General features: G+C 37.2%; 1 long non-coding RNA gene and 1 pseudogene across 1 annotated transcript; one reads left to right on the top strand and one right to left on the bottom strand.

Annotated features, from left to right (window-relative positions):
- On the bottom strand, positions 1-509 carry LOC104710592 (S-protein homolog 17 pseudogene; annotated as a pseudogene).
- A 1997-nt stretch (positions 510-2506) lies between these two features.
- LOC147937802 (uncharacterized) lies at positions 2507-8849 on the top strand. The gene is made up of 2 exons (XR_015566118.1): positions 2507-2547; positions 7293-8849. It is a non-coding gene; the product is annotated as an uncharacterized LOC147937802 (long non-coding RNA).
- Positions 8850-10621: the final 1772 nt, after the last annotated feature.

Raw genomic sequence — 10621 nt, 5'->3', positions numbered from 1 at the left:
TACTCGATATCAAGATACTTTTATATATTTCTTTCTTCTTTAAAAACGTAATACAACAACTTTTGTAAGATATCTTGTTAACTTTTTTAATTTATCCAATCATACTCTTTATGCAGATTAACTGGATTCTGAACAAAATATTCATGTTCTTTCACTAAATAAACTCCATCTTCTTTAGCTCTCCAATCCCATAGGCCTCCGGTATCTAAATTACTGAAAACCTTGAATGCCGTAAAACTCTGATAATGTTCATAATTAGGACCTTGTTTCAAAGTACACATAAAACGCGTTGTACGAAAAAAGTTAATACCAAAATAAAATGAATAATCTTGTCCCATTGGTATTATTTTTGGACCAGTAACATCATCTTTGGAATAACATCTCATCCAAAGATTTTTGTTGAATTTAAGTTCGTTCGCGATCCTGACTCCAGCGCCGGATACATGGTTGAACACGCAGAGACTTAAAACAAATAAAAAGACTGAGAAATTTTTCATACTATTTTTGGAGTAAATATTTAGTTCTTTTGTTTTGTTAACTTGGTTTTTGTGTAGCTGGTATTATATACACACATATGTATAACTATGGTGGGAAAACGTTTTCTTTAGGAATTATTTGTTTCTAAGTTTTAGCATACACGATATATGTCAAATGGCATAATATCTTCCATGATTATTTCATATATGTAAATGTATCCTTAAAAAATCAATATTAGGTATCTGTATCTATTAAAATCGAAGTTTGAAATAAAAAGGATAAATCATATAACTATAATTGTGTATATCAGTTAATGCAATACGAAATACTCCTCTAAGAACATCAGAAGAAAATAGAGCTGTGTGCATAACTATATTCTCAGAGATAAATTTGTAAAATAATATCAGTGACTTATACTGAAATATCAAACATAATCAATTATATATCCGAATTTCAACGTAATCAATGATACTAAGATCTTATATCTTTAAAATATATCTGTATCTTTAAAAATATCAACAAAATCTATTTTCCAAATCCATTCAATTTTAGTCAGTTAATTTTTAAATAAATATTATTTAAAAACATGAATTAATAATTCATATTGACATATATTTATAATTTATATGATAAAAAAATAAGTGAAAAGGGAAAATCTGAAAATGTAATATTTTGTTTCCAAAATATCTTTATAACTAGGTACTAACTCGCAGAAAACCGCGTGCTGAGCTTTTTTTTATGAAAGTTTGTAAGAATTTATTTTGTTATTATTTTATTTATAATAATTTGTGATTAAAAATTCAGTTTGCTTATATTAATACTTTGTATTTTAAAAATGTTTGGTGAAAAACTGTCAATAAAACAGTTGCATGTAATGAATAAAATTGTTTAAACATTTGCCAATTAAACCAATTCTTGTTATAGTTGTGAAGTAAGTAAAAATATATAACTGACATGTAAAAATGGCAACTAAATATAGTTAGTGATGGTTATGAAAAACCTCTTTGAAAACAACATTCATTGTAATAAGCATCTTCAAGCATTAAATATATTTAAATCTCAACTTAGTTTTATTTTTCTAAAAAACGGTGGCTAAAAGAAAAATATAACTTTTTAAAATAGATTAAATACTATATTTATATCTTTTATCTTTTATTTATTAATTTTTAAAATCTAAACCGTTAAACGGGAATGTTATATATTTTATTCGATTAGATTTTTGATAAAAGTTTTAACTCGTGTTTGAAAAGATTTTTGATATAATTTGTAGTTATATAGATTTTATTTGATTAGATTTTTAAAATCTTAGCTGTTAATTTTTTTTTAAGTATGAATTAGTTTTGATTATAATAGATTTTTTTTTTACTTTTCTACAATTTATTTTATTTTATGTGCCCCTAATTTTCGTTTTTAATTAATTATATTTATTTATTTAATTAATTAATCTTAATTAAGTTTTTTTTTAAATGGAAATTGAATGTAATTTTTTACACATTTTAAGATTAGTTTCATATTTTTACTTCCCAATTAATATAGTAGGATAAAGAAAAAGTCAGAACATCATTTTGATTAATATACATATATTATTGTCTTATATGAAGTAAGGAAACAATATAAAATAAAGTCAATAGACAATAGTATATAACTTGAAACTTCGTTTCCGTTGATTAAATTCTTGAGTGGATTTCCGTGTTTGCTACGATCCGACAATACCCACAAGATATTAGTTAAACAGAATTGTATTTTCATTTTGAACCGATGAACTGTTTTAGTTATATATAAGCCAAGTGATAAAGGAGATTTTCGGAATGGCTTGTGGGAACAACACTGATCCTATTGAGCTTCGAATCTGGTTATAATTGTGTTTGGGCGAGAAGCAAGGTTTAACAACATTCCTTTTAGCGGTCCAAAATTTAAAAGATCCTATCAGTTCTAAGTTTTGACTTATATTAACTGGCATAAAATATTATGTGTGAAGATATTCTATGATAATCATACTAGATAGTAGATATATAGATAACAGATAAAATGATAAGAGAGCAATGTGCGAGAAATAGAGGCACGTGATAGGTGGAGCATGCCTTATGTTCCATATCTTAGGTGACTAAAGATATACACAATAAGATATGGAACATATCCTTTTCCTTAACACTCCCCCTCAAGGTGGAGCGTGTAAGTCGAGAACGCCCAACTTGGACCGTAGATACTTGAATTGATCACAACCAAGAGCTTTAGTAAAGATGTCAGCCGGTTGTTCTTTAGTAGGAATGTGAGTAGTAGTTATAGTACCGGAAGTGATTTCATCACGAATAAAATGACAATCACTCTCAATATGCTTCGTACGTTCATGAAAAACAGAATTGGCTGCTATTTGAAGGGCAGCTTGACTATCACTGAATAAACGCATCGGCTGAGTATGATCGACACCAAGGAACTGCAAAACTTCTTTAAGCCACAAGAGCTCCGTACAGGTCATAGCCATAGCGCGATACTCTGCTTCAGCCGATGAAAGAGAGACACGACTTTGCTTCTTTGTCTTCCATTGAAGAGGATAATTGCCAAGCATAACCATATAACCCGTAAGAGACCGTCGAGATGAAGGACACTTGTTGAAATCAGAATCACAATAAGCATTCACTTGAAGAGGAGCCGTGGAAGAAAGAACAACACCCTGACCAGGTGAAGATTTCAAGTAACGAACCAAACGCTGAGCAGCATCCCAATGATCCAGAAGAGGTGTCTTCATAAACTGTGCAAGAATATTGACAACATAACTTAACTCAGGACGGGTGTGGGTGAGATAAACAAGACGCCCAACAAGGCGTCGATATTGACCCGGGTCCGAGTACGGTGCATTCGTAGAGTCCAACAACATATGATTTTGCTCCATAGGAGTATCAGCCGGACACGAACCAGACAAACCACACTCGTCGATTATATCATGACAATATTTCCGTTGTGAGAGAAAAATACCATCAGGTCCACGAGCAACTTCAATTCCAAGAAAATATGTCAACAGAACAAGATCCTTCATCTTGAAACAACGAGATAAATAAGCTTTAAACGATTTGAGAACTGCAGAATCAGCACCACAAATGATCAAGTCATCAACATAGACAAGAACATGAAGAACAACACCACCACGCCGATAGGTAAACAGAGAATTATCTTTGTGAGATCGAACAAAGCCGTAGTCAAGGAGAGCAGTAGACAACTTTGAAAACCAGCAGCGAGGAGCTTGCCGTAGACCATAAATGGACTTTTTAAGCTTGCACACAAGAGATGGATCAGCGGGAAGAAAACCGGGAGGTGGTTTCATGTAGATATCCTCGTCAAGGTCACCATCTAAGAACGCGTTGTGAACATCCATCTGATGGAGTTCCTAATTCTTAACCGAAGCAACACCAAGTAAGGTCCGGACAGTTTGAAGTTTCGCAACCGGAGCAAAGGTCTCCGAGAAATCAACACCCTCTTTTTGGTGATTACCAAGACCTACTAATCGAGCCTTATACCGTTCAAGTGTACCATCCGAATTAAACTTAAGCCGATACACCCATTTAGAACCGAGAGCTTTGACACCCGGTGGAAGACGTTCAAGCGTCCAGGTCTCGTTAAGTTCTAATGCGTCGATCTCCTTGCGCATAGCATCACACCATTCCAATATTTGAACTGCTTGCTTATAAGTAACCGGTTCGTCGACCATTGTTACGGCTGCAAGAAACTTTTGATGGGCAGAGCTAAAATTTTCACAAGAAACATAGTGTGCTATAGGATAGAAACAGGTACCTGAAGATGCTGGATCAGACGAAGGCTTGAGAGAGATGAGGGTTTCAGCGTGACGTGCAGAATAGGCAACATAAGGTTTAAGGCGAGTAGACAGAAACTTTGTGCGATGACCACGACCTAGTGGTTCAGTACCAACATCAAAGTCATCAGAGTTCTCATCAGAAACAGCAGCGAAATCAGAAGGTGTGACAGCCGTAGTAACGGGAGCCGGAGAAGAGTCAACCACTGTAGTAGATGTAGAATCAAGAACCGTAGTAGTAAAAGGAGTAGGAAGACTCCCCCTGGATTCGAGAGGCAGAGGTGCAATTTCATCAACTGAATCATTAGCGGAGATAAGTGGCAGTGACAAAGCCGGAGATACAATTGGCGGATCGAAGACGGTAGAGGAACAGTATGGAAAGACATCTTCGTTAAAGAGAACATCACGAGAAACAAAAATGTCTTCGGTTTCCATGTCATAAACCCGCCACCCTTTTTGATTAGGAGGATAGCCGAGAAAAATACATTTCCGGCCACGTTCTTGAAACTTATCACGACTAGAAGAATGACGTTTGGCAAAGCACAAACAACCAAAGACACGAAGTTGTGCAAAATTCGGAGGAGTAGAGTGCAAAAGCTCATGCGGAGTTTTGCCTTGTAGAAGAGGAATGGGTGTGCGATTAATCAAATACGCAGCAGTGAGAACACTCTCGCCCCAAAATTGAACTGGTAAGTCGGCTTGAAAGAGCAAAGAACGCGCCATGTTGAGAATATGACGATGTTTACGCTCAACTCTCCCATTTTGTTGTGGAGTATAAACGCAAGAAGTTTGATGAAGAATGCCATGGTCTCTAAAGAAATGACGAAGACCAAGAAACTCACTCCCATTGTCACTACAAATTATTTTGATCTTTTTCCCAAATTGTTGATGACCCATGGCCACAAATTGTTTGAGATGAGTAGCAACTTCGCTTTTGGCAAGAAGAAGAAAGGTCCACACAGCCCAGGAATAGTCATCCACAATAGAAAGAAAATAGTGTGCTCCACACATAGAAGCAGTTTTGTATGGTCCCCAGATATCACAATGAATCAAAGAAAAACATGTATCAGCTTTATTCGTACTTTCGGGAAAACCCAACCGTGTTTGTTTAGCTTGAATACAAACTTCGCAAAAATCATTATTATCACTACTATGGTGTGTAGAATCCGGTAAAGTAGATAAAAAACTAGATAGAATCTTCGTAGAAGGATGCCCCAAACGTTCATGCCAAATAGTTCTTGAGGATTTCTTGACATTATTGACGCGTGCTGAAACCGCTCCACGAAAGTGATAAACCCCATCTCTCTCTTCACCTGCGCCAATCAGCATCTTCGAAGTGCGGTCCTGTATAACACACAATGTATCAGTAAATAAAGCGTAGCAAGACAACTCACGACAAAGTCTAGCAAGAGAGATGAGGGTTGTAGAGAGATCAGGAACATAAAGAACACGATTCAATTTAACATGATCTCCAAGAATCATCGTCCCTTCTTTAGTAGCAAAAGTATGTTTTCCATTGGGAAGGACAACGATACTTCAAGGGATGTCATGCGTATCCACAAGAAGATCATCATCACCTGTCATATGATGAGACGCTCCAGAGTCAAGTAGAAACTCAACACAAGAATGCTTACCGGAGAGCTTATCGGAACCAGAAGTTTGGTCAGGTTTTAACAAGTTCACAATGGCAGACCATGTGGCCTTACTGACACCAGGTAAGTGAGGGAGATCATCTTCGGAGAAAGCTTGAGCATTGTTAGCACGGTAGGAAGTAGACGAGGAACGCCCACGACCTCGTCCTCGGTAAGAGCCACGGCCGCGACCGCGAGTAGAGTCTGATCAGGATCCTCCTCGAGTATCACCATGTTTCTCTATCCACCACTCGGGCAAGCCATGAAGTTCAAAACACGTATCAACCGTGTGATTGGTACGGCCACAGTGAGTACATAGTCCTTGAGGAAGACGTGTAGCGGAGGCAATAGCATTGACACCAGCTTTCACAGCAAAGCCAACGGCATCAATACGTTCTTCTTTAGATCGAGCAACAATCAGATGACGTTCTTCAGCAATGACTTCAGAGTAAACATGATCAAGTGTCATGTCAGTTTCGCAGTTGAGACGGCTAAGGATGTTGGTACGTGTAGTACCAAACCGAGAAGCATCGAGACCCATGAGAAATTGGCGTATACGCTCAAGATCTCGACGTGCTTGCTGCTTGAGACGTTGAGGACAGGACGGAGAGTTGCAACAACAGTCAATGAATGGTTCAAAATCATCGAGATCATCCCACATCACCTTGAGTTGACCGAAATAGTCAGCAACAGACTGACCGTCTTGAGCACATCTAGCAATAGAGGATTTGATTTGGTGAACACGAGAAGCGTTCCCAATATAGTAACGAACACGCAAGTTGTCCCAAAGAACTTTTGCATTGTCAACAAACAAGATAACCTTTTGGACTTGAGGATCTAAGCTTGCATAGAGCCAGCCGCATAACATCGAGTTGACTTGAACCCACCGTTGGTAATCGGGAGAATCAGTTGCAGGTTTGAGAAGAGAACCATCGACAAGCCCAAGTTTATGCTTTGCTGCGAGATTGTTGCGTGCGATCTTAGCCCACTTCTCATAATTTTCGCCATTAAGAAGAAACGGGGTAAGGACATGGTGTGGCTGATCATTAGAAGATAGATGGTAAGGAGAAGAGGTAATCAATTCCTTAGTAGTAGTAGTAGAAAGGGCTGAGTCTGTAGCCATCAGATAAGTAGAGAAAATAAGTAGAAAAAACTTGTTTCCTTTGAAAAGAAGAAACGGCGGAGGAAAGAAAAAAATTTAGATTTTAGGGTTTTCTAACTTGGCTCTGATACCATGTAAATTCTCTGAGAAAGTGTTGTGTTTCTTATTGATATGTAAAGAGTATATATAGATACAATAGACTTGATGCACAAGTAGAGAATATTGACTAAAGATATACACAATAAGATATGGAACATATCCTTTTCCCTAACAATAGGAGCTAAAAAGAAGAATTTAGAGTATAAATAGAATAAGAGTAAGATTGTGAACATTATCCTGCGTGATCATTAATGTGAAAAGAGAAATTAGAGTTTATGTGCTCTGTTCTTAGGTGATGAGATTGGAGAACTGTAACTCCAAGCTTATCAATTAGGGTTTGAGATTGTATTGTGGATTGAGAAGAGATAAGAGAGAAGATGTCTTAGTTTCATTCTTATCAATTGGTGCGGTGAAACTGTGATCCACGCGAGTGAAGAATTAGGTTTTGTGAAATTGGGGATTTTGATTGCAATGTGTCTTGAGGGATTTCCCATCTTCGATGGTGTTGCCGATGAACTACGACAATGGATTTCATGGCTGGAGGATTTTTTTGTTCAAGAGAATTTCACGACGGATGAGAAACTGAATCTTGCACATAGTCTTCTCGAAGGTGAAACAGACGCTCATGTTCAATGGCGACAATCGTTTATTCCTTTCCAAAGCTGGGAAGACTTGAAAAATGTTTTGGTACTGGGTTTTGAAAAAAGAGGTGATCCTAAAAAAGTGAGGATGATGCCTGAGAACAAACGTAAGATACAACAGTTCATCAAGAAGCAAAGAGACGATCTAGAGGCTGACAGGAGTGTTGAACCAGAATTTGTGGTGGCTGATATGATTCACAGTGACGAAGACTCGCGTCAGGAGAAGAAAGCCAATCAAGAAACATTTGTTTCCTCTGTTTCCAATGATGTGTATCAACAGCAACTTCTGCTGCAGAAAAAGTTACGATTCACAATGAAGAAGCAATTTTTCACAAAGAATCGTTGGTCCAAAATCAATTCAACCCGCAACATCAGGTATTGATCTTTGACTTGGAACCTAGCCGTAGAGTTGATCAGTTAGGATTTTCTGGAATGGATTCGATTGTGGCAAATGGGAAACTTGGGGAAAAGCACGTTGAGAATCCAATCTTTGAAGATCTAAATGAAGGTTCACATAAGGAGAAGGACTCCTCTGAAGAGAAGCATTTGATTCAGCATGAAGACTCTGTTAGAGTGAACACATTATGTCAGCATCAGGAAGTGGTTGGTGAAACATAATCGTGCTTAACCTTTTCAATGACTGATTCTAGTTACAAAAAAGAATCAAAAGAATCAGTAACTTCAAAATTGGCAACAAATGGTGTTCTCCAATCACAGAAAGTTGAGAATTCAGTCTTAGAGGATCATCGACTTGCATCATTGGATCAATATAAGTCACAACCTGAACTAGTTTCTAATGCTTTACACTCTGGTTTTTGCATAGATATATTGAAAACTCAACAAGAAGGGGTATTAGAAGTTTCAGAATTGCTTGTGTGTTATGAGAAGTCGTCAGAGGTCAACACTAATGATGTTACATTCAAACAAGCTTCAAACTTGGTAATAGCTGGCAAAGGATTTCAGGATAACATCAAGATGGTTTCGATAAAAGGTGGTGGTAAGATGTTTCAGAATTTGAGTAGTACCACAACATATTGTTCTCCATACCAAATGTCCAGGCCATTGTCTACACAGACAGAAAGATTGAAAACAAAGAAGAGAAGGAGAAATTTGAAATCATGGATGTTCAAATACAAGCCAAAGAGGGTACGGCTTAGGAGACAACACGATCATGATTACTCACACACTTGGAGTAAAATAGTAAGTTGGAAGAGATACAAGAATCTGCAACAATTGCATCATATGAGATTACTTGATTTGCAATTTCAAAACAGTTTGGTGGATTCTCCGCAAACGGTGATTGAACATGACAAAGGGAATTGGCCTGTATGTCTTTACAAGAGTGGCATCAAGTATATGATTGTTAGTTTTCTGGTTTAGTTTCCTTGTAGTGATGTTTTACATGGCTCATGTTCTACTGCAACTATAGACAAGATCGACTACTTTTCAGTATGGCATCGTTGGAGAAAGAAGAAACTGCAGAAGACAATCTCAAAACCTGCAACTACGCTATGGTGAAGAGAACTAATGTGTGTGCAGTAGCTCTACCATGGCAACATCGATTGTATTCATTTGTTTCTATCTTCACTGCTACTTCACAGCTTGAAGACAAGCTGTTTTGAAACGGGGGAGTATTGATAAGAGAGCAATGTGGGAGAAAAAGAGGCACGTGATAGAAGCTAAAGAGAAGAATTTAGTGTATAAATAGAATTAGAGTAAGATTGTGAACATTATCCTGCGTGATCATTGATGTGAAAAGAGGAATTAGAGTTTATGTGCTCTATTCTTAGGTGATGAGATTGGAGAACTGTAACTCAAAGCTTATCAATTAGGGTTTGAGATTGTATTGTGGATTAGGAAGAGATAAGAGAGAAGATTTCTTAGTTTCATTCTTATCAATTGGTGCGGTGAAACTGTAATCGGAGGGTCAACGCGAGTGAAGAATTAGGTTTTGTCAAAATGGGGATTTTGATTGCAATGTGTCTTGAGGGATTTCCCATCTTCGATGGTGTTGCCGATGAACTACGACAATGGATTTCTTGGCTGGAGGATTTCTTTGTTTAAGAGAATTTCATGACGGATGAGAAACTGAATCTTGCACATAGTCTTCTCGAAGGTGAAGCAGATGCTCATTTTCAATGGCGACATTCGTTTATGCCTTTCCAAAGTTGGGAAGACTTGAAAGATGTTTTGGAAAAAGAGACGATCCTAAAAAAATGAGGATGATGCTTGAGAACGAAAGTAAGATACAAAAGTTCATCAAGAAGCAAAGAGACGATCTAGAGGCTGACAGGAGTGTTGAACCAGAATTTGTGGTGGCTGATATGATTCACAGTGACGAAGACTCGCGTCAGGAGAAGAAAGCCATTCAAGAAACATTTGTTTCGTCTGTTTCCAATGAATGTGTATCAATAGCAACTTTGTTGATGTAAGCTTGCAATAAAAGGGATAAGGCCTAGTATATTTAGGAGGATCTAAATATACTTTGTGATAAGGTCAATTATGTTTTAGGAGAATCTAAAATATATGTTTAGAGTTATCCAATTGGGTTTTGGTGTTTTGAGTTTTCCTCTATATAAGGATGTGCTAGCTTGTGGCACAACTTGTGAGATTAAGAGGCTTAAGGTTTTGAGTAATTTTCCTTGAGATTAATAAGAGAGTTATTCTTATTAAGTACATGTGCTCTGTTCTTGATTTCTACACGTGGTATCAGAGCTTGATTCAATGGCTGGAGAAGACGTTAAGACTTTGATGGAAGGAGAAGAAGGAAAAATCTTGGCGACAAGAAAAGATGATGAAACCGGATCATCATCATCGACTGAAGGAGGATCTTCCTCTATCAAGTGTCCCATGTTGAACCCGAGTA

The sequence above is a fragment of the Camelina sativa genome, chromosome 9 (genome assembly GCF_030686135.1).
Source record: "Camelina sativa cultivar CO46 ecotype springtype chromosome 9, ASM3068613v1".
In the NCBI taxonomy this organism is placed as follows: Eukaryota; Viridiplantae; Streptophyta; class Magnoliopsida; order Brassicales; family Brassicaceae; genus Camelina; species Camelina sativa.
Note: the sequence above shows the minus strand (reverse complement) of the source record. Positions and strands in the feature narration are given on the sequence as shown.